Source organism: Emydura macquarii, unplaced genomic scaffold (genome assembly GCF_026122565.2).
Source record: "Emydura macquarii macquarii isolate MOO-44397 ecotype Brisbane River unplaced genomic scaffold, CSIRO-AGI_Emac_v2 contig_3470, whole genome shotgun sequence".
Taxonomy (NCBI): Eukaryota; Metazoa; Chordata; order Testudines; family Chelidae; genus Emydura; species Emydura macquarii.
In genome coordinates, this window is record NW_027133607.1 from 3,997,692 (window position 1) to 4,023,416 (window position 25,725).

General features: G+C 42.2%; 1 protein-coding gene across 2 annotated transcripts in view; it reads left to right on the forward strand.

Annotated features, from left to right (window-relative positions):
- The first annotated feature begins 2,751 nt into the window (after positions 1 to 2,751).
- PRKCQ (protein kinase C theta) overlaps positions 2,752 to 25,725 on the forward strand; it is an 83,619-nt gene continuing 60,645 nt past the window's right edge. The window contains exon 1 of one of the 2 annotated variants that reach the window (XM_067535030.1): positions 2,752 to 2,853. The gene's annotated coding sequence lies outside the window, so the exon portion shown is untranslated. Of the gene's footprint in view, positions 2,854 to 22,823; positions 22,978 to 25,725 lie in introns of those variants that run through there. The other variant, XM_067535029.1, reaches the window with a different exon arrangement.

The window sequence follows — 25,725 nt, forward strand, 5'->3', positions numbered from 1 at the left end:
CTGCCTAATTACACTTTAACACTTGACTTGCCAGAGTTTATGCTCCCTTTTATTTTCCTAAATAGAATTTGACTTCCAATTTTTAAAGGATGCCTTTTTCATTTTTTACTCTGTTGTTTAGCCACAGTGGCATTTTTTCTGTCCTCTTCCTATTTTGGAGAATGCTACCAGGAAGGTCCTGGACTTTAATCTCTTACCTAACAGCCTAAATTTGGCCTCCAGGACCTCTCTCCTATCTTTCCCTGTGTCACTGGTACCTACACAAACCATGACCACCAGTTCCTCCCCAGCACTGCACATAGGTCTATCTATAGATCTCAAGATATTGCCTGTCAGGCAATTCACCATGCAGTTCTCCTGGTCATCACAAACCCAACTATGTATATTTCTAATAATCAAATTCCCCATTATTATTACCTGTCTCTTCTTAACATCAGAGGTCCCCTCCCCCAGAGGAGTATCCTCAGTGTGAGAGGATACCATGGTATTATCTGGAAGGAAATCGTTTCCCTCCACTCCAGCTTGATATTCTCCTTCCCCGAGACATTCACCCTCCTCAACAGCAGAAAGGCTGTCAGACTAGGGGTAGGACCAGTCTCATTTGTGTGCCTCTCTGTTTCCCTTAGCTCCTCCAGTTCAACCACTCTGGTCTCAAGAGCCTGTACTCAGTCTCTGAGGGCCATGAGTTGCTTGCACCAAATGCACACATACATCACCTGCCCACAACGTAGATAATCATACATGCTGCATTCAGTGCAATAAACTGGGTAGACCCCACTCTGATGCTGGACTTCTGCCTGCATTATTTTCATTCTTCCTGGGGAGGGGGTGTTTGTTTGTTTGTTCTTTGTTTTGTTATGGTAATTTGTTTTTGCGGGAATTGTTATTGGCCTACATTTAGAGAATGTTAGGTGTACCTGGTCTCACACTCCATCTATCAACTCCCTCAGAACACTCCTCTGTTTGCTGTTCCTATTCACTAGCTCCTCCTATCTTGCACCAAAGAGTTTTAAAAGAGTTGGCTGAGAAGCTTAATGGACCATTAATGCATGTTTTCAATAAGTCTTGGAACACCAGGAAAGTTCCAGAAGATGGGAAGAAAGCTAATATTGTGCCAATATTTTTAAAAGGGTAAACAGGATGACCTGGGTAATTATAGGCCTGTGAGTCTGACATCGATGATAGGCAAGACAATGGAACTTGATGATAAGAGACTTGATGAATAAAGAATTACAGGAAGGTAATATAATTAATGCCAATCAACATAGATTTATGAAAAATAGATCTTGTCAAACTAATATGATAGTTTGATAAGTTTATAAATTTGGTTGATAAAGAAATAGTGTTGATGTAATAGACTTTTGTAAGGCATTTGACTTGGTACTGCATGACATTTTGAGGAAAAAACAAGAAAGATATAAAATTAACATGGCACACATTAAATGGATTAACAGTGGGATAACTGATTGGCCTCAAACTGTAATTGTAAACAGAGAATCATCATCAAATGACTGTGCTTCCAGTGGGACCCTTCAGGGATTGATTCTTGGCCCTGTGTTATTTAATATTTTTATTAATGACCTGGAAGGAAACATAAAATCATCACTGATAAAGTTTGCAGATGACACAAAAATTGGGGGCGTGATAATTAATGAGGAGGACTGCTCACTGATATAGAGTGATCTGGATCACTTGATAAACTGAGTGCAAGCAAACAACATACATTTCCATACAGCTGACTGTAAATGTATGCGTCTAGGCACAGAGAAAAAAGATCATACTTCCAAGACAGGGGACTTTATCCTGGGAAGCAGTGACTCTGAAAAAAGATTTGGGGGTCCTGGTGGATAATCAGCTGAACGTGAGTTTCCAAGTACAGTGCTGTGGCCAAAAGGGCTAATGTAATTGGATGCATAAATGGGAATCTCAAATTGGAGTAGAGAGGTTATTTTACAAGTGTATTTGGCACTGGTATTGGTGCGACTGCTGCTGGAATACTGGATGCAGTGCTGATGTCCCCAATTCAAGGATGAGGTTGATAAATTGGAGAGGATTCAGAGAAGAGTCATGAGAATGATTATAGGATTCTGAAACATGCCTTATAGTGATAGACACAAGAAATTGGATCTATTTAGCTTAACGGAGAGATGGTTAAGGGGTGACTTGATCACAGTCTATAAATATCTGCATGTGGAACAAATATTTAATAATTGGGTCTTCATTCTCACAGGGAAAGGGAGAATGTGCTCCAGTGGCTGGAAGTTGAAGCTAGACAAATTCACACGGGAATTGAAGCCTACATTTTAAAGAGTGCAGGTAATTAATCACTGAACAATTTACCAAGGGCCCGGCTGGAGTCTCTCCATCACTGATCATTTTTAAATCAAGATGGGCTGTTTTTCTAAAAGATCTGCTGTAGGAATTCCTCTGGGGAAGTTGTCTGGCGGGTGCTCTACAGGAGATCACACCAGAGGGTCCCTCTTTCTAGCCGTGGGATCTGTGGATCTAGATCGTCCCACACTTAGAGCTGGATGCTGCCAAGCGCAGGAGACCTACAGGGGGAGGAGTGGGGACTCTGTGCCCGGGCTGGGAGGTTACTTGAGCCTCCGGAGGGGGTCGGGGATTTCTTGCCAAGGGGGAGGAGCAGGGGTCGAGGCGGGGAGAGGTGAGGGGAGCCCCAGGGTGGAAGCCAGCCAGCCCGGCTGAGCTCCCCACTCACTTCCCCTCTGCAGCGGAGGCGGTGAGTGGATGCAGCAGCCGCTCGGAGCTGGGGCGCGGAGCGGAGCTGGGACCGGGCAGCTGCTGGGATCGCTGAGCCGGGCGGCCGGCGCGGCTACCGGCGGCCGAGAGCAGGTAGGGGGGGCGGCGCGCTGCGGGGCGGGGGGCTCCCGGGCTCAGCTCGGGTCCGGAGGAGAGCGGAGCGGAGCAAGTTGCGCACAGGGGCTGGAGCTGAGCGGGGACGCTGGCGGCTGCGTGTGTGTGTGTGTGTGATTGTGAGTTACACACGGGTGGGTGGGTGATTGCGAGAGAGACACACGGGGTGTGTAATTGTGAGTTACAAACGTGAGTGTGTATCATTGTGAAGAGATACACATAGGGTGTGTGTGTGTAAGAGAGAGAGATACACACAGGTGTGCGTGTAATTGTGAGTTATACACGGGACGTGTGTAATGGTGAGAGTTACACACCGGGAAGTGTGTTGTAAGAGACATCCACACAGGGCTGTAACCGTGAGATACACAGGGGGAGGGGGGCGCAAGAGAGAAACACACACGGGGTGTGTGTGTGTGTAAGGGTGAGAGACACACACGGACAAAGTGAGAAAGTTTGTGTAGGTGAGACTGAATGTAATTGTGTGAGAGGTGGGGGGAGTCTCAGTGTGTTATTGTGAAAGAGGCATATAGAGGTGTGGGAAAAAGAGAGCGTGTGTGTCATAGTGAAAGATGGCTGAAGATGTAAGTATGTGAATGCACGGGGAGAGTGCAAGCGTATGACAGAGAGACGCGGATGTGTAACAGTGCGAGCAAGTGTGAGTATTCTACAAGCAATGTTCTGTTGCAAGGAGAGTGTGTCGGAGAACACGTTTGTGCCCGAGGGAGCATATATGTGTTCGTGCAACACATGAGAACGGGCATCCATGTGAAGGGTGATGGTGTACGTACGTGACGGGACGTGTTAGTATGTGCAAATGTGTGGGTATGTGTATAAGTGCCAGGGTGCATATATGTGGGAAAGTGTGTGTGTCAGAGAGAGAGAGAGAGTGTGTCTGTGCCTGTAAAATGTGCATGAGAAAAGGAAGTCTGAGGTTCCAAGAAATGTAATTCTGAAGTTCCAGGAAATTTTTGTGTTTGAATGAGCAGGAACTGAAAGAAAGAAAGTTTTGTGAATGTCTGGGTATTTCTGTTGTCAATTTATTAAACCTGGGTGACATTAAACACACTGTTTCTACCTTAATTACTCTCTCATTTTGTTCTTATTTTTAAGCATCCTCCTCATGCTGAAAACTAGTCTTTTTTAAGAGTTTAAATTAGTTTCAGGTCCTATATCTGAGGCTCCCCACAAGTTTCTGTGGTTTCACAATCATATTTTCCTGTCTTTAAAAATTGTTTTTCTCTCTCCTGTTGCTGTATGCAATACATAGAATAGGGGGAACTGACTGACTGTGCACAGGGAACAAAGAAAATGGCTATAAACAGAGTGCTATGAAATGTCCAAAGTAAACAAACTGGAAAAAATAGAGAAAACACTTTCCCCCTTCTAACTTCTTTCATATATAGTCATTTGAGTAGTCTCTTTGTGACAATGGCAGGCAACAGATTTTCAGCAGAAGTGAGGTTTTGAAGTTGATGGTGTATCTCTTTAACTCTGTAAACCATTTTGGCTCTACAAAATAATATTGTGATATATTTGAAAGTATATTTGAAAGGCCCAGAGAAACTAACCAACTCCCACCTGCATGCGTAGTGTAGTGAGCTGCATTTTCTTTCTCAGGAGGGGATTTGAAAGATCACCCTCTGTCCACTCAATCCTGAGACCTTGGTTATATTGTAACCTTGACATGTTGAATGCTAATGAAATACAGTTAGACTCCTGGGCATAGTCAGGTCCTTTTTGTCATTGCTTTTGATTGGGGTATAAAATACGGCCAACTTTTCAAGGCTACTTTTCTTCATTATCCAACTTTGCAGGGAGAGAGTTACATTCTTTTTCCGTCAGTTGAAATGCTCATTGCAGTGAAAATAACTTGACCAGCTGACAGTCACTCAAATGAGTCATGCTAATAAAAGATTATTTGGTAAGTTTACTGGGGCAGGAAGAGATAAAGTTTCATTGAACTGCTATTTTTATAGAAGAAATAGAGATGTTTGTAGTTCAGGGGGATTGTAGTTTAACTTTCATATTGTTGAATTGCCAAACTTGGGTTTCTGTATTAGTTTAATCACATTCCTTATTTCAGAAAAATCCTCTAAGTCTCCACCAAGACAATGGTGTGTTTTCTGCACATTCCCTTCAGCGGTGGAATGTGGCCTAAGATACCAATCAAGCGATGAACAAAAATCGATTGCTCATTGGAGCTCACCATCTAATCCAATAAATGTGGAGCAGACTAGTAGTCATTACATATGGTGGCACTTTGAATGGTCTCTTAAAACAGAAAGAATGCCCCAATAATTTCTTTTATGGGGTTAACTCTATTTCCCACCCTCAAGTGTACTTCCTCTCAAAAAAAGTCACCCATTCCCAAAGTTTTTATGTTCCACACAAATATTTAAAGCAGAAATAAAGAACCAGGAAACTGTAGTTATGAAAAAAGTCATTAACACTAAAGAGGGAATTTCACAATATTTTCACTTCCTACCATGATACATGTTTAGTTTTCCTCATTTGGGTCTTTGTCACATATTACATCCTACATTTGGACCTTGGCAGGTTGAGATGTTTTCCACATTTCCCATTGTGACGAAAGTAGGTTTTAATGTTTGATGAGTACTTTTTAATTTCTTCTCTTGTTGGTTGGATTTTGATCATAAAAAGCTATATTGCTGGCAGAGCGTTATATGATGTTGTATTAACCATCCTCCATCATTTTATTAGATTTTTGTTGTAGTTGTTTTGGCACTGGCTTTTTGTGTTAATTTTAATGGATTTAAGTTTGTATCAGTGTAAAAGCTCTGCTCCAGATTCTGCTGCTGTTAAGTTTCTACAAACCTGTCAAAGCAAGAATTTGTGAAGGGGGACTGTATTTCTTTGTGTGGGCTTTGGAGATTGATTTTGAAAATATAAAATAAAAAGAAATAAACACATTTGTATGAACATCTAAAAACTACACGTGTGAATGTACTGCCTAGTACTAAGACCTGGATCCTGCAATCATAGAGGAGTAACTTTCTGCCTGTCATTAGTACCATTGAACATGAGAGACTTCTCATATGCCTTACAGTTCCTCATGTGCGTAAATGTTTGCAGGATTGGGTCCTTGGTTCAAATCAGGAAGTGGCCTGAGCTAAGCAGAAATCATGCCAGTGTGTTTTAATTCTAGTGGATTGTTCTCCAGGATGTTCTCACATCCCAACTAGAATGTCTGACTTCTGGTCACAGGGCTTTTTGGAAAGAAAACACTAGCAAAATAACTGCAGGTTCTTATTAGTAGCAGATTTCAAGTCTTTATCAATATTATTGTCAGTTTAGGTTAACTGTTGTAATTTGCCTGTCCTACTGGAGATTTTTAATCGACACAGGCCATGTTGCACCCAGCAGCAGAGAAAAAGTTTATTAATTTTCTGGGTACATTTGGAATAAGACCAGGTTGCTCTTGAAATGACACACAGCTGTCCTACCAGTGGATAACCGCTCCCATTTTTGTGTTGTCAGATAGTAGAGCTATTGTTTTCAAACAGCTGGTTAGTACAGGATTGTGGTGTCATATATATTAAAATACTGTCATGCATTGTGGCCTGTATCCTGCTGTTTGCTCATCAGAGCACATGTGGCCTGAAAGGCTTCATACAGGAAGTGTTAAGGGTATGGAGAACCTGTGCAGGGATGAATGGAATACCTCTGTATGCCATGAAGCTGCCACTTTTCTCCACGGTACTTATTCATTGTGGTCCAGTGGGTAACGCGCTGGACAAGAACTCAGGAGATCTACCTTCTAGTTCCAACTACACTACTAACATGCTGGATTACCTTAGACAAATGGCTTCTGTTCTCAGTATCCTTGTCTGTAAATTGAAATTACTGATACCTTCATTGTAAAGTGCTTTGAGTCTACATCTGGAAAGAGCTAGGTAGTATTTTTATTATTTTCAGGAAGGGCGATTTTCAAGTCACATTGCAACTCCTTTTTAACCGTACAGGTGTTCAAATAAATGGATGCATGAATTTTTATTTTACTTTATTTTGCAACGGGGAAAGTGTATTTTTTCCCCACTCTCCTTATAATTGCAAACAACTTACCCCCTTTATCTTCAAGCATTAAAAACAAAGCTAACACTGGAGAGAGCCCAGGCATGGAAAATTTCGGCCCAAAACAATGAAAGTTTCCAAAACTTAAGAGCAAATGATGAGGGGATAAGAGTGGAAATCATTATGAATCCTTAATCATTGCAATCTGCTGCAGGGCCCCCACATAGGGGTGGGGGGGGAAGGGTACACTTTACCAGGGCCCAGAGGCCCTGTGGGGGGTCCAGCCTAGGCTGCAACCCCATTACCATGAGGAAAAAATTGAGGCTAAATTGTAGATCATGCCTGAGAATATGTATAGAAACTTATTTCCCTGTATCTATATATCTATTGTCCAGATCTTGTGAGATTTGCTGAAGCCAATCAGAAACAGAGTTAGCGCAGTCTCAAGAAACATTCTGAACAGCGAGTTGCTGGGCGTGCTGGTCCAGCCTAGGTCCTTCTCTAGAATAGAGCGTGCGTGCTTGTGCTGTTAAACTAGGATTTGTAGTCTGAGACTGAGACAGAGAGATTTGTGCTCCTCTCTGTGACATGGTCTAACATATCAAGATCAAGAACTACGAGTCCCAGAGTTCCTTGTGCATAAGCAGGAGGGAGGGACAACTGGTGGGAGGGGCAAAGCAAAGCACCATAAGACAGTGGGAGCCAGTGCTGCTGCTTCTTCTGGTAGGATTTGTAGGCCCAAAATATATGTGAGTAAGTGTCTAATTCACTGACAGTGACACACACACCCCATACTGCCATGTCTGGCGGTGGCTATAAATACAAACCAGGCAGCCAGAAACGTAAGGAGGTAAAAGAAAGGGGACTAAAAGAAGCTAAAGGACACCAATCTATCCTCCAGTTTTTCAAATCAGACAAGGCCTTTCTGCAGTCAGGCAACATACTAACTAGGGAAGCAGATGAACAAAATCAAGATGAAAATGATTTCAATATAGAGGCTGTGTCTGTGGCACTGGCAATTGATGACAAAGAAAAGTTCCCAGAACGTGCATCATGTGACTCCAATCTAATGCTTGAAGATAGTCAGGTAGTATCACCACTAGCAGCACCACATGCAGAAGGTTTACCAGAATCAGGAGGGAGTAGTGCTGCACTGTCTGATTCTTGTCTTTTCAAAGATCCAGGCTTGTGAACTGAAAATATACCAGATTCTATCCATCAAAAAATTGTTCTGTCTGGTGTCCTGACTTTTGAAGCTTGCAAAGTTAATGCCAAAAGATGTTGATGGGCATAATTTTCCTGAATTTCTTCTCAAATGTAAGACTTCCAACAAGAGAGAAAAGATACCAAGAGACTGGCTTCTTTGGAGTGCTACCAACCAAGCACTCTACTGTTTTCCATGTTGTCTGTTTCCTGAAGGGAGGTTTAAACAACGCAGTATGCTGGCAAAAAATGATGGGTATTCACCAATTGTAAAAAAATGGCATAAACTATATACTAAACTTCCTGAACATGAAAAGAGCATAGAACATAAAACTTGCTACTGCCAGTGGAAGCAATTACAGTAGACACTGTCAGGTGGACATGGAGTGGACAGTGAGATTCAAAAACAAATATTAACAGAAGCTACAAGATGGAAAGAAATATTAGAAAGATTGTTGGATGTTACCTTATTTCTTGCGTCACGAGGTTTAGCATTCCAAGGAGATAATAATCTGATAGGTGACCCACACAATGGTAATTTTCTTGGAACTCTTGAGATGATAGCTTTGGGAAGCTAATTAATGATTTTGCAATAAAAAAGGCCAGTAAAATAAAGCTTTAAAGTTAATTGGCCTAATTATAAAATGTTTGCAGTCACATTGGTCCATTAGAATAAAAAAATTAAGACATTGACAGGATAGAATACCTTTATAGTGACCAAAAAGTTACAAAATAGTCAGCAAACTTGTAGGACTCTCAGGCTGGGTGTTACGTTAAACAAAAATAGCAAAAGGCGGGGGGGCATTTTTCAGAAATGTAGAATATATAACTAATTTCAGAATTCAAACTTTTTTCATGGCTCGTGAGGTTGTATGCATGGGACGAGGGATTGTGGTATGTGTGTGGGAGGGGGCCCGTGTTACAAGTTTGTACTGGGCCCAAAAAAATTATGGTGGAGCCCTGGTCTGCTGATCCCTCTAGAGTTAGCACATAGGCTGAGAATTCAGGACTAATAAGGGACCTTTACCCCACTCAAGCAGTAGTAAAGGGAGGAAGAAGGAGCCTTAACGTTTCTACCTCTTTAAAGCACCTTAAGACTGCCAAAGCAGGGAGGAAGGGTGATTTAGTGGATAGCACATTGGCCCTAGGATGAGGATCATTGGATGCAATTTCCCCCTCAGCTACAGACTTCCCGTGTGGTCTTAAACAAGTCATTTAGTTATCCTCTATCTGTAAAAAGGGGATGGTATTTCCTTAGCTGACAAAAACTATCAGTGTTTGTAAGGTACTTGGATACTATGATGAGTGAAGGAATGCTTTCTGGTTTAAAACAGCCTTAGGAAATCTGAAAATTCAGCCCATCCCTTTTACGAAGGAGTCTCGGTGGGACTGGTAAGGAACTTAAAGTTAAGTGTGGGTGTTAAGTGTTTTGCTGTATCAGGGCCAGAATGATCCTTGCATGATTGAGCCCTTACGTCAGGAGAGCTGGAGAGCAAAGGAGAAAAGAGACACTTAATGAAGAAACTAGTTTGTATAACTGTTAACACAATTGTCTGTTGCTAGGTCACATCCCTAGTATTGTTTAAGACCCTGCTTGTAAAAGACCAACATCAGGATAGTTTTATTCTAAAATGAACAATGATAAAATGTGTCCGCTTTCTAATGATTAATGAAAAATACATCAATTTACCAGTAACTTAGTGGTCCTTAATGTTCATTCCACCCGAATGATGATAAGAACAACCCTTCCTCATTAACCCGTTGTAAACTTCAGAGACTGTGACAATGACATGAACTATTAATTATTATTATTCCAGGAGCACCTATGTGCCCCAATCAGGATTAGAGGAAAATCCGGTGTTGTACAACTATACAATATATAACTCTACAATATATACAAGCTATACAATTGTTGTACTGACCCAAAAAGCTTAAATGTAAAGCGGTGCAAGGTGGCTCAGAGGGATGAAAAACGTAACAGGGAGGGAGTAAGGGAAAAGAAGAAGGAAGCGGGTGACAGCAGCAGGAACGCAAGGCTGCATATATGTTTAGCTGAGATCCGGACCCTGCAACTCCTTGTGCCTGGGCAGGCTGCAACTCCGCATGGGCATAACTGTCTGCTCTCATGCAAGATGATGTTCTTTGTTTTTAATAAGATGAGTGGATAAGAGACACTAAATAACAGAGCGAGGTGGAAAGTGGGCTTTTCTGCATGGAAAATGTTGACTTTTTGGCAAAAAAATCAAAACCTGAAATATTTTGGCCAAACCCTGAAGTATTGTGATTCTGAAGTGTTGCCTCAGTGCCTCACGGGAGTAGTAGTTGAGTGTCTCATGCTCCATTCTCATCCATAAGACAGGCTCCCTATCCATAAGACAGGCTCCAGGGGAGACGGTTGCATCATGGAAGTCCCAGGCTGTCATGCATCATGGGAGATGTAATCCAGTTGGGGAGCCCAGCCCAAAAAGAAAAATGGGGAAATGAAGAAACCGAACTACAACTCCCATGCGGCACCATGACAGGATATCTTGAAATATTTTGATTTCCGGGCATTTGTCTTTTCAATGAAAAATCTAAATTTTCCACAGAAGAAAGGTACTTTTCTGGAAGAAAATGTGTAGCGTGTGGTCTCAAGAAGGGATTTAAAGGACAGGGTAATGGCCATGGCAAGGTGTTCCAGGCATATGGGACAGCATTGGAGAAGTTATGAGAATGCTTATGGGAGAAACGAAAGAAGCTGCCACCCCCAGGTCATTACAATGATGGTGGGTGGCAGTACAAAACCATGACAGAGAACACACATGAGAGAAAGGAGAGGAACTGTTGTGATGCTCCCCCAGGATTCCCAGGGTTTTGAGGTATCTCACCACCCGCTGTCCTTAGCATAAAGAGGTCTTGTCTGCGCCTACTGTGGATCCACTCTCTGAAACCAACAGCCTCTGGCAGCACAAGCACGGCCTTCACGGCCTCCGCAGGCCTCGCTGTCTCTGGGAAGGTAGTAAGAGGCACACACTAGCCCCCAAGTCCTCAAAGCGCTGCCTGCAGCATTCAGCCCCCTTTCCACTGAATACTCGCAGAATTACCAGGCCCGCTGTTCCTAAAGGAACTGTATACACTAGCTGGTAAGATTCAACTCAGGGCCAGCACTTGCTTAACACCACAGCACTAAGATACATTTATAGTGAAAACAATAATAAGTTTATTATCAGAGAACAGAGATTCAAGTGAAAGTGAATAAAAATATTAGAAACAAATGGTTATGTATAAAACAAAATCATAATACGCTTTATAGAGACTGCACTTAACTAAAAGGTTAACTTTCTGTCTAAAGAAGTATATCTCATCCAAAGTTCTCTTCAGCGTGTTTAACCAAGCCTGATTGAGACCACTTTTTCATGAAGTAAAACTGCTGTCTTTTTAGTCCACCAGTGAAGGGTGCCCACGTGTCTTCTCTGCCCTCCCCCCCCCCCAAATATAGTCAAGCAAACCTGTGATGTACACCTCCAGATGGGGTTCCCTCCCCACTGCTGTTTGACTCTTCCTGCGTTAGATTTTTTCCACATTCTTTTTTTTGCATTCAGTTCACACTGGTGATGGGAAACCCACTGTGAACGAGACAATACTCAATTCACATGTAAACAGGTAGGTAGAGCTATATCTCTTGTCTGACAGGAAACCTGTGTGTTACCTTTGCTGGTGACCAGTACTTTGAGACAGAGATTAAAACATATTTTCAGTGTATATAAATCTGTATATCTGTACGTACATTTCACAGTCATATTGATGACCGATGTGACATTGGCTTTTATTTGAGACTTCGCATGATGTTCTTTGGTACATATCAGACCCAAGAGATCCTTTGCACTCCCTTACCAGTTGGCATTAAGAAATGCTTGGGTCACAGCTGGTCACAATGCAGTGAGATTAGAGACTGGATAAGTATATTGTCAGTGGGTACTACTGTACTGGGAACCATCTAAGTACCTGCATAGATGGTCTACCTTCCTTGCGCTGAAAAGTAAAACACCACTCAGAACCTAGATATTCCATTCCAGAGTAAAAAAACAATGAGGTGTAGTGGAAAGTGCTTTTTCAGGCCATGAAATTCAGTTCTTTCCATGTTTGTGCTATAGCACCATGCACTTTCTGTAAAAAAAAATAAATAAACCAAGTCCAGTCGGCATAAGTGTCTCAGCCAGTAAGTTCAAGACCTATGTGTCATTTGATTATTTTGATAATTTCTTCATCACTGTCAGCAAGCACATTAGCTCAGAGCACGTATGTAATGTTGTGCTTCTCCACCATGGCAAGCCAGGGCAGTTTAATGTGTGCGTATACAAATCGCAGAATTGGTGATACCTGATAAGTAGACCTGGGTTTTTTAAGGGTTAGGTAATAAAGTATTCTGATGATTGATGGGGAAATATAAACCAGCTAAGAAACTTACCCAAAGGTTAGGCCAGATCTTAAGACTCTTCCTCAGATTTTACTCAATATTTACTCACCCCTTATTCCAGCAAACTTCCAGTGGTTTCCTTCCTGAATAATGACCACAGGATTTAGCCCCCTATTAATTATAGCCATCTATCACTAGATATATGTGCAGCACTTTCTAAAGTCCATGGGCCAAATCATGGTCCCACGGAAGTCTCCCAGATTCTATGCTCAGATGCTACAGAGATGAGCACAGTATAAGAACCTATGTAGAACAGAATAGAAGGTTAAAACTCCCACTGATTCAATAGGACCAGGCTCTGGCTCATTGGGAACTGCACATGTGGGTGGGTTTACTCAGGCAAAGCTTGCACTGTCATCAGTGATAGTTGTGCATGTAGATTTAAGGCCTCGTGGGCCTGATAGTGTTCTCCGAATGTCTCATTGGCTTGGGTGGAGTCGTTCCTCTTTTACACAGACGTTAAAAAGACCACAGTCAAGCCCAGTACACAGCATGATTTTTGTCCTAGTCCAAATTTAGGGTCAAATTCTGCTGTCGTAATCACGCATGCAGCTACCATCAACCTCAGCAGCAGTTGTGTGTCCACAGCTGAGAAGCCAAATTTGACCCTTAGACTGGATTCTAAATAGCCTGCCCAGCAAGATGTTTTAATTTTTAACCTATTCAAAATATACAGGGTATCAGGCCAATAACACTCACAGTTTCCCTGGTGTAAATCTATAGTAACTCCATTGAAATCAATGGGCTGGCTCTGCATTTATACAGCTGGGACTGAACTCAGAAGCTGGCCTCTCTCTTTAAAGAGAGCCATGTGATTATGTGAACCAACGAATAACAATCAAGAGTGAAATCTGAGCTGGTTAAAGTCAATGGCAAAATTCCTATTGACTTCAGGGGGGCCAGGATTTCACTCCAAGATTTTAAGATACAGATTCTGTGTGTTTGGGGTTGTTTGTTTTTTAACATGTTGCATGATGTTGCTTTGGATCTTCCATGCACGGTGTAAATCAGAGGTGAATCAGGCCTTTTACACTGGTGTAAATCAGGAATACCTCTGTTGAAGGCAATGGTGGGGGAGAATCAGGGCCAGTCAGAGGAGAGTCAGGCACAATATTTTTAATGCAAAAAGAACAGATTGAGGCTTATGCAGATTTGTACTGGTGTGTGAATGGAATTTAGGCAAGGTGATACCCTAGCTGCCTGTCAAAATCAGATAAAGGCCCAATGCACTGATATGGGAGACACCATGATTTTCCCAGAAGGGTTAAAAACATAGTCAGAGCTGGAATTTAGCCAGGCCTAGGTTTTCTCTTTCTTCCCCTTCTGCCCTAACGCAGCAATGAGCACTATTTCTATTTAGATCTATAACATCAGTAAACTAGCGAACATCCACCTTCCAGCTTCCTTTTTCAGCCACTTCCGCCCACCCACCTCCCTCGTTTTTTCCCCTGTATTTAAAAATAGATAAAGGAGAAAGAAAAAAAAAAAAAGTGCTTGCCACAGGAGTGAAAACTGTAGCAATTAGTAATGACACCACCTAAGCCAATACGCTTAGAATTGTCAAAGTCAGAGGTGAAAAAGACTTGTTCGGTTTTTCACCCCATCCTCCCACCTAAGCAGAATTGTTCCCTACAATTTATTTTCTAATATATTGTCCCATCTGGATTTAAATGCGTTAGTGCCTCCATCATTCTAATAGATGTGAGTGTCAGGAAATTCATTCTTGGACTCAGCCTAAATTTTCTTTTTCCCAGTTATAACCTCCCATATAGTTCTTATCTTGCCTTGGTGTTCATGAATCTGATCCAAAACCCTCTGAAATAAACAGGCGCCTTTCCACTGCCTTCAGTGGGTTTTGGATCAGCTCGTTCGCTTCTACAAATTTGTAGACGGTTATCATGCCCTCATCTTATTCACCACCTTGGCAAGTTAATTCATTTAGGCCCCGATGCAGAAAAGCACTCAAGCATGTGTTTAAGTTATCCCCACTAAGCAAAGCCCTGAAGCGCATCCTTAATCCTATTGAAATCACTGGAGCTCTATCTGGGTGCATTGCAAGATCTGGCCCTACAGCTGTATGTTTGCCATGACTTTTATCTCAAAATGATGATTTTAGGAGGATTTTTTCATAACGATATATGACCTCTGTAATCTACAGAGCCAAACTCTTCTGGGATTTTTTACATGTTTGGCTCAATATATTCTGCTCACAATAATGAGGCGTCATTGCTTCACTATAAACGTGTAACTGGTATATTTTTTTTTGCCATGACCAACAACCAACCTTAAAGCCCATGCAAAGTATAGAGCCAGAAGAGGAGGCAATGCAACTCTGAAGCTAGTCACGCCTTCTGGATTGCACGAGTGCACCGTGATCACCTGTGCAATTACCATCAGAGGTTCTAGTGAAACACCCATGCTATTTGGACAATTCATTGTACTGTAAGAATGGGGTGGTTCATGAAGTGTGCTTGTGCTGCTCAGGTGAAATTCACCCCCTGGTGAATCCTGAAGATCCTGAGCAAGGCCCTTCATGCCACAAAAGTCGTGAGATCTTCTGTATAGGGGTGGGTGGATGTGCCCTACATAGGCCAAAATAGAGGGGAGTATAGGAGGAAGGCCAGAAGAGAAGCCACTGCACATGTTAAGGCATAGATCCGGTGTCTCCAAGGGACATAGAAGGGCAGCAGTGGATGCTGGAGTCCATGGACTGAAATAACAGTGCAGTGACCTCCATGCGAGTTAACTGTAGCTCGTAGCTGCTCAATCTTTGCTTAGTTCTTCACACAAGAGAAAATTCACCTGCTGAAAGCTCACACTTTTAGGAGGGAATGTGCCAACCTGCCTAATTCGCACCACCCTGGCCTGAATTAAATACCCTAGAATTTAATTTTACATTGGATCCTCTCATCCACTCTGTATCCCACCATACTTTGTGGAACTAAGCAGTTCAGGTCAGAGAGGTAAATAATGGTAGAAGGAGATAAACTTTCATAGGTATGGGTAAAGGAGAAGAGATATCTCTTCAGCTGAGATTTGAAATTAGCCGGAAAGCTGGCAAGCTACTGGGAGACTGTACAGAATGTCATGGCAGCGATGCAGCCAGGAAAATTTGTGGAGGTGATTTGGAGATATAGGAGGAGAGCTCAAAGTCAAGGCTATGGGCAATAGAGACCCAATGGGAGACCTTAGCTTAGGATGGAGATAACAGAAATGGACTTGTGTGAAAAAATGCTCCTTTTGCCCATGAGAAATGCATCTGCCTTTCAGATAATTAGCTGAAGATAGTAGAGATGAAACCACAAGGTACCTGGTTACAGTGAAAGCAGACAAGGATGAATTATTAAAGGTATCAAATTATAGTACAATTGAGTATCATCAATTCAAAAGTGTTCAGTAATACTGGACCAATTGCTCAGCTCATTCAAGGATGCCTGTACAGAGGATGCAGGTTTCCTGGAAGATCTGGGATGAGAGGACAGAGTGGAACACGACAATCCAGTCCCAGAGGATATTCTTGAGGTGCACCTGTGTTCTGCCAGTCTGCCTTCAATTTGACCAGCTAGTTGGCCAGCAACACCTTGAAGTGTCCACTTTGCAGGGGCATTACATACATTGGGACAAAACACTGTTTTTCAAAGAAATGACAGGGGCAGGCCCTGAAAACAGGAACATTCCCAGACTAAAACAGGACCTAAAATATGCTCCCGAATCCTAGTTTAGGCTCCTAAATAAGGATATTTTAGTCCTAAAATATGGATTTCAGCTACTCTGTGTGATAATCTTGGTCCCACTTTTCAGGAATACACGGTCACGCTAAGCATGTCCATGTCTAACTACTTTGGCTGATTTGCAAGGGAGATCAAGTAGTTAGAGGTTCATATTTCTGCCCAGAATGAAGTGTTGTTTCAGAACTGTGTGTGCAAAATGAAGGACGTTTTAAACACCAAGCCCATCTTATTTTTTCCCCTCTTGCATCTTTTGACTGAGAGTGAAAAAAAATACAGAAGCCGATGTGGGCAGGAAGTGCTATGAAATTGATGCCACTCTGACTTAAGGTGGTTAGATATTGGTTCAGGCACAACTCCAGCTGTGTAATTTTTTTTAAAAGTAAACAGAGCAGGAAGTCTGTTAACCAATACCAAAACCATGTAGAAATACAGGAACCACCAGGCTCATGAACAAGACAGCAAAGGAGTGAAAGGTACTATAGTTGTATCTCAGTGTAAGATATTTCCCTCATCACTATATGGAATACACTTTCTATGTAAAAAGCTTTCCGTGTACCTTATGAAAAGAAACACTCTTGGGTCAAATTTCGTTAGAAGAAAACTAAGACCATGAGAAATATTTCCATGAAATAAAACAAAAAGAATCCAGTGGAAATAGTTGTTTTTAAACAACTAAACAAATGTTGCAGCACTGGGCTAATCCAGGAAGTGAAATTAACTAGAAACAAAAGCAAAACTGACAAGTCAATTTTAATTATGCACAGCTGAAAAAAAGGCAAAAAACAAGCAAGCAGCAGAAACAGAGGAAAGTAAAGGTGGTGTTTATACATCTTTCTGTTTGAATAGATAAGGATGTATTTTTGTTTGTTTTTAGTGCATCAGAGGTAGGAGTGCATGGAAGGATGGAAAGAGAAACAGTTATACACTTGCTTAATAGACAGGGAATTCTGCAAGATTTTAATTGCTGAATATCTTTATCATTCCCCTATTGGCATTTCTGGTTCGCCTCTCTCTATCATCTGCAGAAGTAGCAGAGGATTTAAACCAGCCCATAAAAATTACTGGTCTCCAAAGATGGATTAACAGCTAGAGAAGTTCCCATTGCCTATTAGGGAACAAGGCAAATACCCAGCATCTGGAAAGATTCCCTTTTTGATGGAATAATCTGTATCTTGCTGGAAGTCCATCTCTTGCGGATGAAGAGTATTATGCCTTTCCTTAACATGTCGGTGTCCCTTTAAGGCTCCCAAACATGGTTAGACATGTTTCTAGATGTCCATTGTTCAACTCCTGAGATCCAGCTCTCCTTCACCTGTAGCGTGGACATGAGTGGGCTGAAGCTACAGGTCAGATCTTCAGCTGTAGTACAGCTGCTTTGTTACAGTAACATCACTGGACCTAATTTACACCAGCTGGGGATTTGGCCCAGTATAGGTACTGTGTCTTTTCTCCTCGCACAACAAATATAATATGAATGTAATATACTGGCAGTCACACTAGGTGATCTAATGTATCTTTCTGGCCTTTAACTCTATGACATCACATGAGCTCGGTGGTGTCCAAATAACCCTGTGTGCTAGCTTTATACAGCAAGCAAGGCTTACCTACGTTCACACACTACTTCTCTGACAGATATCTAGACATAGAACGTCACTAGATGCTCCATAGACTATTCAAAGGGAAATTACCCAACTCCTGTATTCTGCAATAGGCTGCTCTGTACCGTCTTTGCCACATGGCAGAAACATTAGGTGCAGTTTCTGGCTCTCAACTGTATGCAAAGCAGGGGGGTGTTTGCCTGCTGTTGGGTTAGGAATCCCCTAAGTTTGGAAATCAAATTTGATTGTAAACTTCTTGGAGGTCTGCACTGTGTAGAGTTTCATTCTGTAACATTTCCATCCGTGACAGCTGACTCCTCTCCACTCCCTTTCACTCCATCTCCACCCCCTGTAAGCCATGCGCTGCCAATTCTATGGCTGGCTGTGGAGAAAAGGGAAATTAAATAGCTATTCCAATTCCCTTCCCATCCCTCCTCCGACTGCCCACAGCAGTCTGAAAAAGGGAATGTCAAACCCAAAATGCTTTCAAATTTCCGCTTTTTAAAAATATTGTCTTTAACTCTTTTGCGACACCAGTCATGGTATACACCCAAACTGAAAATGACATGAGGGAATTATTTACATATGTCTGCCAATAATTCTTAACACGTTCTGTACTGAATTTCAGGACAGAGAGAGAGAGAAAATTTGGCCTAGATCCTGCAAGGGCTTATGCATGTGTTCATCTTTATTCATTGGAAGTAATCCTGTTGAATTCAGTTTGGGAGTCCAGATGTCATGGGACTGCTCACGGTGTATAAAGCTATGCATGTGTGCAAGTGTCTGCAAGATCGGGGCCTGTACTTTCAGCTGGGAAGCATCTCTCTTTGGGGGCTACATTTGCATCTACAATTCGGCTCCAGGCACCGATCAAAATACCAGTTCCTCTCTCTGTTTGTGGGCACAGATCAGAAACCTAAAGGCACAAATACTCCCATTTGTGGCCACCACTAATTTTGCAGCTATAGTTTTGCCAGCAAAAGGGAGATAATTTCTGCCATAATAATATGACTGGAAAGATATCCCATTCTCTCTGTAAGGTGTGAGTTTAGCTCCTGAAAAAAAAGAGCTGCTTCTCAGATATTTAAATTCTCCCCTCGGTTAGACCTTGACTCAGCAAAACACTTCAGCACATGCTTAAGCCCCATTGAAGTCAACCATGCTAAGCATGTGGTTACATGCTTTGCTGAATATGGACCTTAGTTTGTACGTTCCACTCTGTTCAGGTTCATTTGCTTCAGACCATTAAGTGTATTGCTTCCTAAGATAGTTGTCCTAAGATAGTCCAAGAAAGTTGTCCCTCCTGTCTTCCCCTGTGTGAGGACTGTACTGAGGCAGAGGTAGGAGATAGGTGCCCACGCACCTACCTTGAGCGGCAGTGCATATGCTCAGAGACAGAAGCTTAGTCACTAAGGCAACTGTTACAGCAAAAATGTAGGTGCCGAGTGAGTTTAGGCACCCCCAGAGCTAGGTGGCAACCGAGCGGGGTTTTGTGGATCACATTGCTGCCTAAACCTGAGGCTTAGATGCCCAAGTCCCTTTGTGGATCTGGCCCTTAGTTTCTCTGTGCTTCAATCCCCTTCTGTAAAATGGGGATAATAACACTGCCCTAGTTCACCGGGGTGCAGGGAGGATAAATGTGTTAAAGACTGTGAGGTGCTCAGATAGTATGTTGGTTGGAGCCAGAGAAGCATCTTAGAGACACAGTGTTTACGAGGAGACCTGAGTTGAATTCCCACATCCACCACAGACTTCCTGTGTAATGTCGGGGAAGTCACTGAATTTCTCTGTGCTTAGTCCCCATCTGTGAAATGGAGACTATAGGGCTTCCCGCCTCTGTCTTCCTTGTTTGTTCAGCGTGTAAGCTCTTCAGGGGTGGGGATTGCATCTTAATATCGTGACTGATGCCATTAGGGGCACCTGCCATCTACCATCACTACTGCTGTCCTGCTCCAGGCCACAAATCTGCCAGAGGTCCATTCCCATCCGGCTTCAAGTTTTCTGAGTAGTTAATAAAGAAGTGTTTTTATGTAGGCATTTAGCTACAGAAAATAGGAGGATGTTAGAAGTTGGATATGGAAAAAAGGATTAGATCATCCAGCCCTCCCCTGTGCCAGGACTGGGTATGGTACTATATGCCCTCTGCTTTCATCAAGTAATCAGATGCCTGCTCTCCCAGATGCTCCTACAGGAACTTCACATATTTCTATAAGACTTACTGGGGAGAAAGAGTGAGCCTCTAGTTTTTGTTCCTTGTAAAGAAATGGAATTGAAGGTTAGTGCAGACAACACAAAAGACTTATGCAGATCCCCAGTGAAACCTCCACCAGATACAATCTATTTCCTTCAGCTTCAATGGGCCCACACGGCCATGAGAAATATCCTCTCTCATTTGCTGATGACTGTGTGATTGCCCTGACATTTCAATTTCTTAAACCTCTGGGTGACAGATTGGCTTATATGAAGTTCCCTTATCCCCAGTCCAGAGCTCCAGTCCTTTATAACTAATAAATTGTAACCCCCTTCATCAGATGAAAGCTTATGCCGGCAGAAATTTGTTAGTCTTTAAAGTGCTACAGGACTCTCGCTGATTTTCTATAGAATATAGTGACATGATGTTGAGGTTAGTTACTGCACAGACAACCAGGGCTACAACAAATGCAGTTTCCCATTGGAACAGAGGGTTTCTGACTCTCCAGTGGAATGCAGACATCATTCCAAGCTCTGATGGCGTATCAGGGGTGGGCCCTAACCCTGGTGGTGATTTCAGATTTTATCATTCTTCGAAATTGATTTTTTTTAAAACATTGACCTTTGCTTTCAACATGATGGGCCATGTTCATTGATAAAGTCACTGCATCACTTTAGTGGAATTACGTTAGTGATGAATTTAGCCCAATATTTTTAATCTAAGTGAAGTTTTTCTAAATACTTGAGAACATGATTTAGTTACATTTGGGGTATTTCTGTGTCAAGAAGCTATAGAACAGTATTTAGATTGCCTTGATGATTTTCATGGTCAAGGATTCCCAAAGTGCTGAATTATACTTTTTAGTTGTTCAGTGACTGTATTCCAGTGCTGCTCAGCACGTGGTCAATGGACCACTAATGGTGATCACAGCCCTCCCTGATGGTCCACAGAGTGGATTGTTTTGAGAACCAAGTAGTTGTGAAGTAGGGTGTTGGAACGTGTGTCCATTAAGGGATCTTTCTCTTGCCTGGTGATCAGCAGAATGGAAAAATTGGAAAACTGCTGGTATAAACAAATGCAAAGTGGAAATGAACTCCTACTGTGTTGTTTATACATCAGACTCATCTCCTCTTTCCAAGTGGGCAGGGTCAAACTCTAAGGAGATGGGTTTCTACTTACTTCATATTTGAATAGGCATGAGCAGAAGATTGCAGATGTTTTGAGTGCCAGCCCCAGGCTGTCTTGAGGCTCCTGTTAGCTTGCTTTCATGCACAAGCATTCATATTTAAATCTTGCTGCCAGAATTCCCTGGGTTAGCTTTTTCCCCTCTCAGTTTTGCTAGGCCTCTTATTTCAGGAATGTAGGAAATGTCTGAATAGTTGAAGACAAAGAAAGAAGAACAATGTATTTGTTTCTTGTGGTAAGACTACAATCTATTTAGATTGGTTTCTCTGCCAATCAAGGCTAAGTCACTCCTCTTCCTGATAGCCCATCTTCTTTAATATCATGGCTCTCTTTCCTAATAAGTAACTCTGGAGGTGTTTGTTACTCACCGGGATCTTGGTGCCGCTCCATATCTGTTCCCATCCTGTTTGTTGCCATGCAAACCTATCCAAGCCTGAGCTGATAATGGGGATGGCTTCACCAGCTTCCCTCAATGACCTGTCTTTCTAATGCTGAAGTATCCTCAACCCGCGGAAGCTAACTCCAGAGATTTATCACTTAAGCCCTGAGGAGAGATGAATGATGCTAATTCCCTGTATCCTGCGGTACAGAAGCTAAATGATGATATTTCAAATACTCCAGCCTGTGATTTACCCTCCCCAGCAATTCCTGTGGAATCTACAAATCACAGATGCTTCAGAAAATACTTTCTCCCACTTGAGTGCAACATCACACTCTGAGATTTTTTAGAGAAGCACGTGGATAGTCTTTTGAAGAGACTCTAGAAGCTTTAATATTTTCCCCTAGCACAGTCTGGTCATCATCTGTGCACTGTCTGGGGTCTGATGAGAGGCTCATGGAGCTTTCTTTCTTCTAGACATAAAGCCCCTCTCAAGATATCCAAAAGCTTTCCACTTTATTAGACATAGTGTGTAAGTGCCTGCATGATTCCTCATATTGTTCAATCTCAGGGCTCAAGTCTCAGCCAGATCAGCTACACAAGTTGTAGATCACAGGGTACACTAGCTATATGTGAGAGCAGAATTATTATGATAATGCCAAGCTGGTAGATCGTCTCAATGTTCGTGACACATGTTTGGGAAATCCTTTGACAAACCTTTAAGATCTAGTAGAGAATAAACATGCCCCGCTGTCTGTGCAAGAGAAGAGCAGACGTCCCACTCTTCAAAGGTGCTGAGCTCTGAGTCTTCAGAACCTTTGAAAAATCAGATCAGAAGTGCTTGCCCCAAATCTTGTTTCAATCCCAATCCTAATTTTAGATGTTTGTCTTCATTTTCCAAACCAGGAAGAAGAGGGTCTTACTGTACGTAGAAGGCAAGAGGATCTGTCAGAAGCTAGGGTTGTGGGGCACAGTCATGCATTCCCAGAGAATCCTTCCGACTATTACAGTCACCCAATACTTCTGCACAGCGTGGGGGGATGGAATCTCATCTCTCCAGACTGCCTGGTAAGACATTCTGGCAAGTGGCTGCGACCCAGTTTTGCCCCAACTTCCCACGTTACCCTATATCATTCAGTCTCCTTTCTCCCATCTCCTAAAACAGAGAGTCAGAGTTTTAAATGCAGCCCACCACACCAGCACTGACAGTGGTTCTTTCAGACGAGAGACAACAATGACATTGCTCCATGTTTTCCACAGATGCAGTGGAAAGGAAAACGCATCTAGTTAGAGACTGACCTTGTCTATCAGTAAAATTCCATTTACAGGTAAGAAAAATGTCTCTATTTACCCTCTCCCCCCTGTGGGTTCATAGGGGCACTGGATGGTCTCAGCTGTAAATTCTGGACTGTAGGATTTATTTCCACTCACAGTCCATGAAAGCCCAGGTTTGACCTTCAGAGCACAGTGGAAGGTGTGTCCTTTTAACCAGCCTGATGATTGATGCTGCAACCAAGCAGTTCAAAAGGCAGCAAGAGGTTACTGGCAGGGTTTGCCGTTTGTCGACAAGGTGTATGTGCTAATTCTATTTATTTTAGAGCTTTGTACTGCTGCCCGCCACCAGACTATCTGCATTTTCTATGCAAAATAGATTAGCAATACCAACGTCTCTAGTGAACCTTATATAGGCTCTGGCTCTTCGCTCATCATATAAAAAGCTCTGCTTGGAAAGGGTGTTTGTGTGTATAAGTGAGATGTGGTGGTTGTTATTGTGAACGTTGTTCTGGTTAGGGTGGAAAACCTTTATAACGTCGGAAGGTTTTTTAGTGTTTTCTTGAATTGGTCAGACCCTGAATTCAGCTAATCTCTTCTGAAAGTCCATTCCACAGACAGATACCCCTTGACTGTGAATGCTTTGCCTTCAGCTCTCACACACTTGGTTCTGGGCTTTGTGATCTTCATTGTACCAGAGAAGCACAATGATTTAGGCGGTTCAGAGACGGAAATGCACTCTCTTACGTTGTTGGGACCTGAGCCATTAACGGCTCTGATTACTAGAAGTAAGATCTTGAACTGGCAGCTGAAGTGGACTCAGAGACATTGGAGGTTCCCGACCAGAGTCTTGAGCTTTTAAACTTTGTACGGGACCTAGATATTACCATGATGGGCATCCAGTAATTAGTGGGATGAATCTCATGACTGGAATATTGCTATAGAGGCTATGTAGCTTGTTCAGGAAGGACAGGCATGGGAAAAGGGAGGTGGGGTTGTATTACACATCAAGAATGTATTCATTTGTTCTGCGGTCCAGAAGGAGGTGAAAGAGGCAGACCAGTGAAAGTCTCAGGGTGAATATAAAAAGGGGAAAAACAGGGGTGATGTGATGGTTGGATCTACTCCGGACCACCACTTCAGGAAGAGGAGGTGGATGAGGCTTTTCTAGAATAAACAACAGAAGCCATGGTAGTAATGAGGGATTTAACGTCGCAGGTATCTGTTGGAAAAGTCATACAGCAGAACACAAAATGTCCAGTAAGTTCTTGGGATGTATTGGGGACAACTTTTCATTTCAGAAAGGTGGAGGAAGTAACCTAGGGGGCAACCATTTTAGATTTGAGTCTGACTAACAAGGAGAAATTGGTTGGTAAATCTGAAGGTTGAAGGCACTTTGGGTGACAGTGATCATGAAATGATAGATTTCTAAGGAAAGGAAGGAGTGAGAGTAGCAGAAAAGGCCAATGAATTTCAGAAGAGCAGACTTTAACAAACTCAGAGAACCGGTAGACAAGGTCCCAGGGGGAGACAATTTAAGAGAAAACGTTGTTCAGGAGAGTTGTCAGTATTTCAAGGAGACAGTATTAAAGGTGCAAAAACCAATTATCCCAATGTGCAGGAAAGATAGGAAGAATAGTAAGAGGTCAATAAGGCTCCTTCAGAAGCTCTTTAATGACATGAAAATCAAACAGAAATCCTACAAAAAGTGAAAATATGAATGAATTGCTAAGGAGGAGTACAAAAGAATGACACAAGCATGTAGGGACAAAATCAAAAAGGTTCAGGCATGAAATGTGTTACACCCAGCAAGGGACATATAAGGCAATAAGAAAAGGTTATATAAATACATTAGAAGCAAGAGAAAGACAAAAAAAGTGTAGATCCTCTCCTTAGTGGGGAAGGAGAACTAATAACATATGACTTTAAGAAGGCTGTGGTTTTTAAAGCCTATTTTGCTTCAGTCTTCACTAAAAAGATTAATTGTGACCAGACACTTAACACAATCAATATTAACAACAAGGAGGGAATGCAAGCCGAAATAAGAAAAGAATAGGTAAAAGAATATTCAGATAAACTAGATGTGTAAAAAGTAGGTAGGGCCTGATGACATTTATCCTAGGGTACTTAAGGAACTATCTGAAGCAATCTCAGAACCGTTAATGATTACCTTTGATAACTCCTGAAGGACGGGTGAGGTCCCAGAGGACTGGAGAAAGGCAAACATAGTACCTATCTTAAAAAAGGAGAACAAAGAGGACATATTCCCACATGACATTCTCAGAAGCAAAGTAGGAAAATCTGGTCTCAATGAAATTACTGTAAGGTGGTCGCACAACTGTTGAAAGACCATATTCAAAGAATAGGTATCCATGGTCATTGCTGTCAAACCAAGAGAATGTTATCGAGTGGAATTCCACAGGGGTCTGTGTTGGGTTTGGTAATTTTTAACATTTTCATTAATTACTTGGATAACTGAATAGAGAGTGTGCTTATAAAATGTGTGGATGGCACCACGCTGGGAGGGATTGCTAGCACTTTGAAGGGCATGATTAGAATTCGAAAAGACCTTGACAAATTGGAGAATTGGTCTGAAATCAACAACACAGAATTCAGTAAAGACAAGTGCAAAGTACTACACTAAGGGAGGAAAATTCAAACGCACAGCTACAAAAGGGGAATAATTGGCTGGGCAGTAGTATTGCTGAAAAGGATCCAGGGGCTGTAGTGGATCACAAATTCAGTATGAGTCAACAGGATGATGCCGTTGCAGAAAAGGCTAATATCATTCTCAGATGTATTAA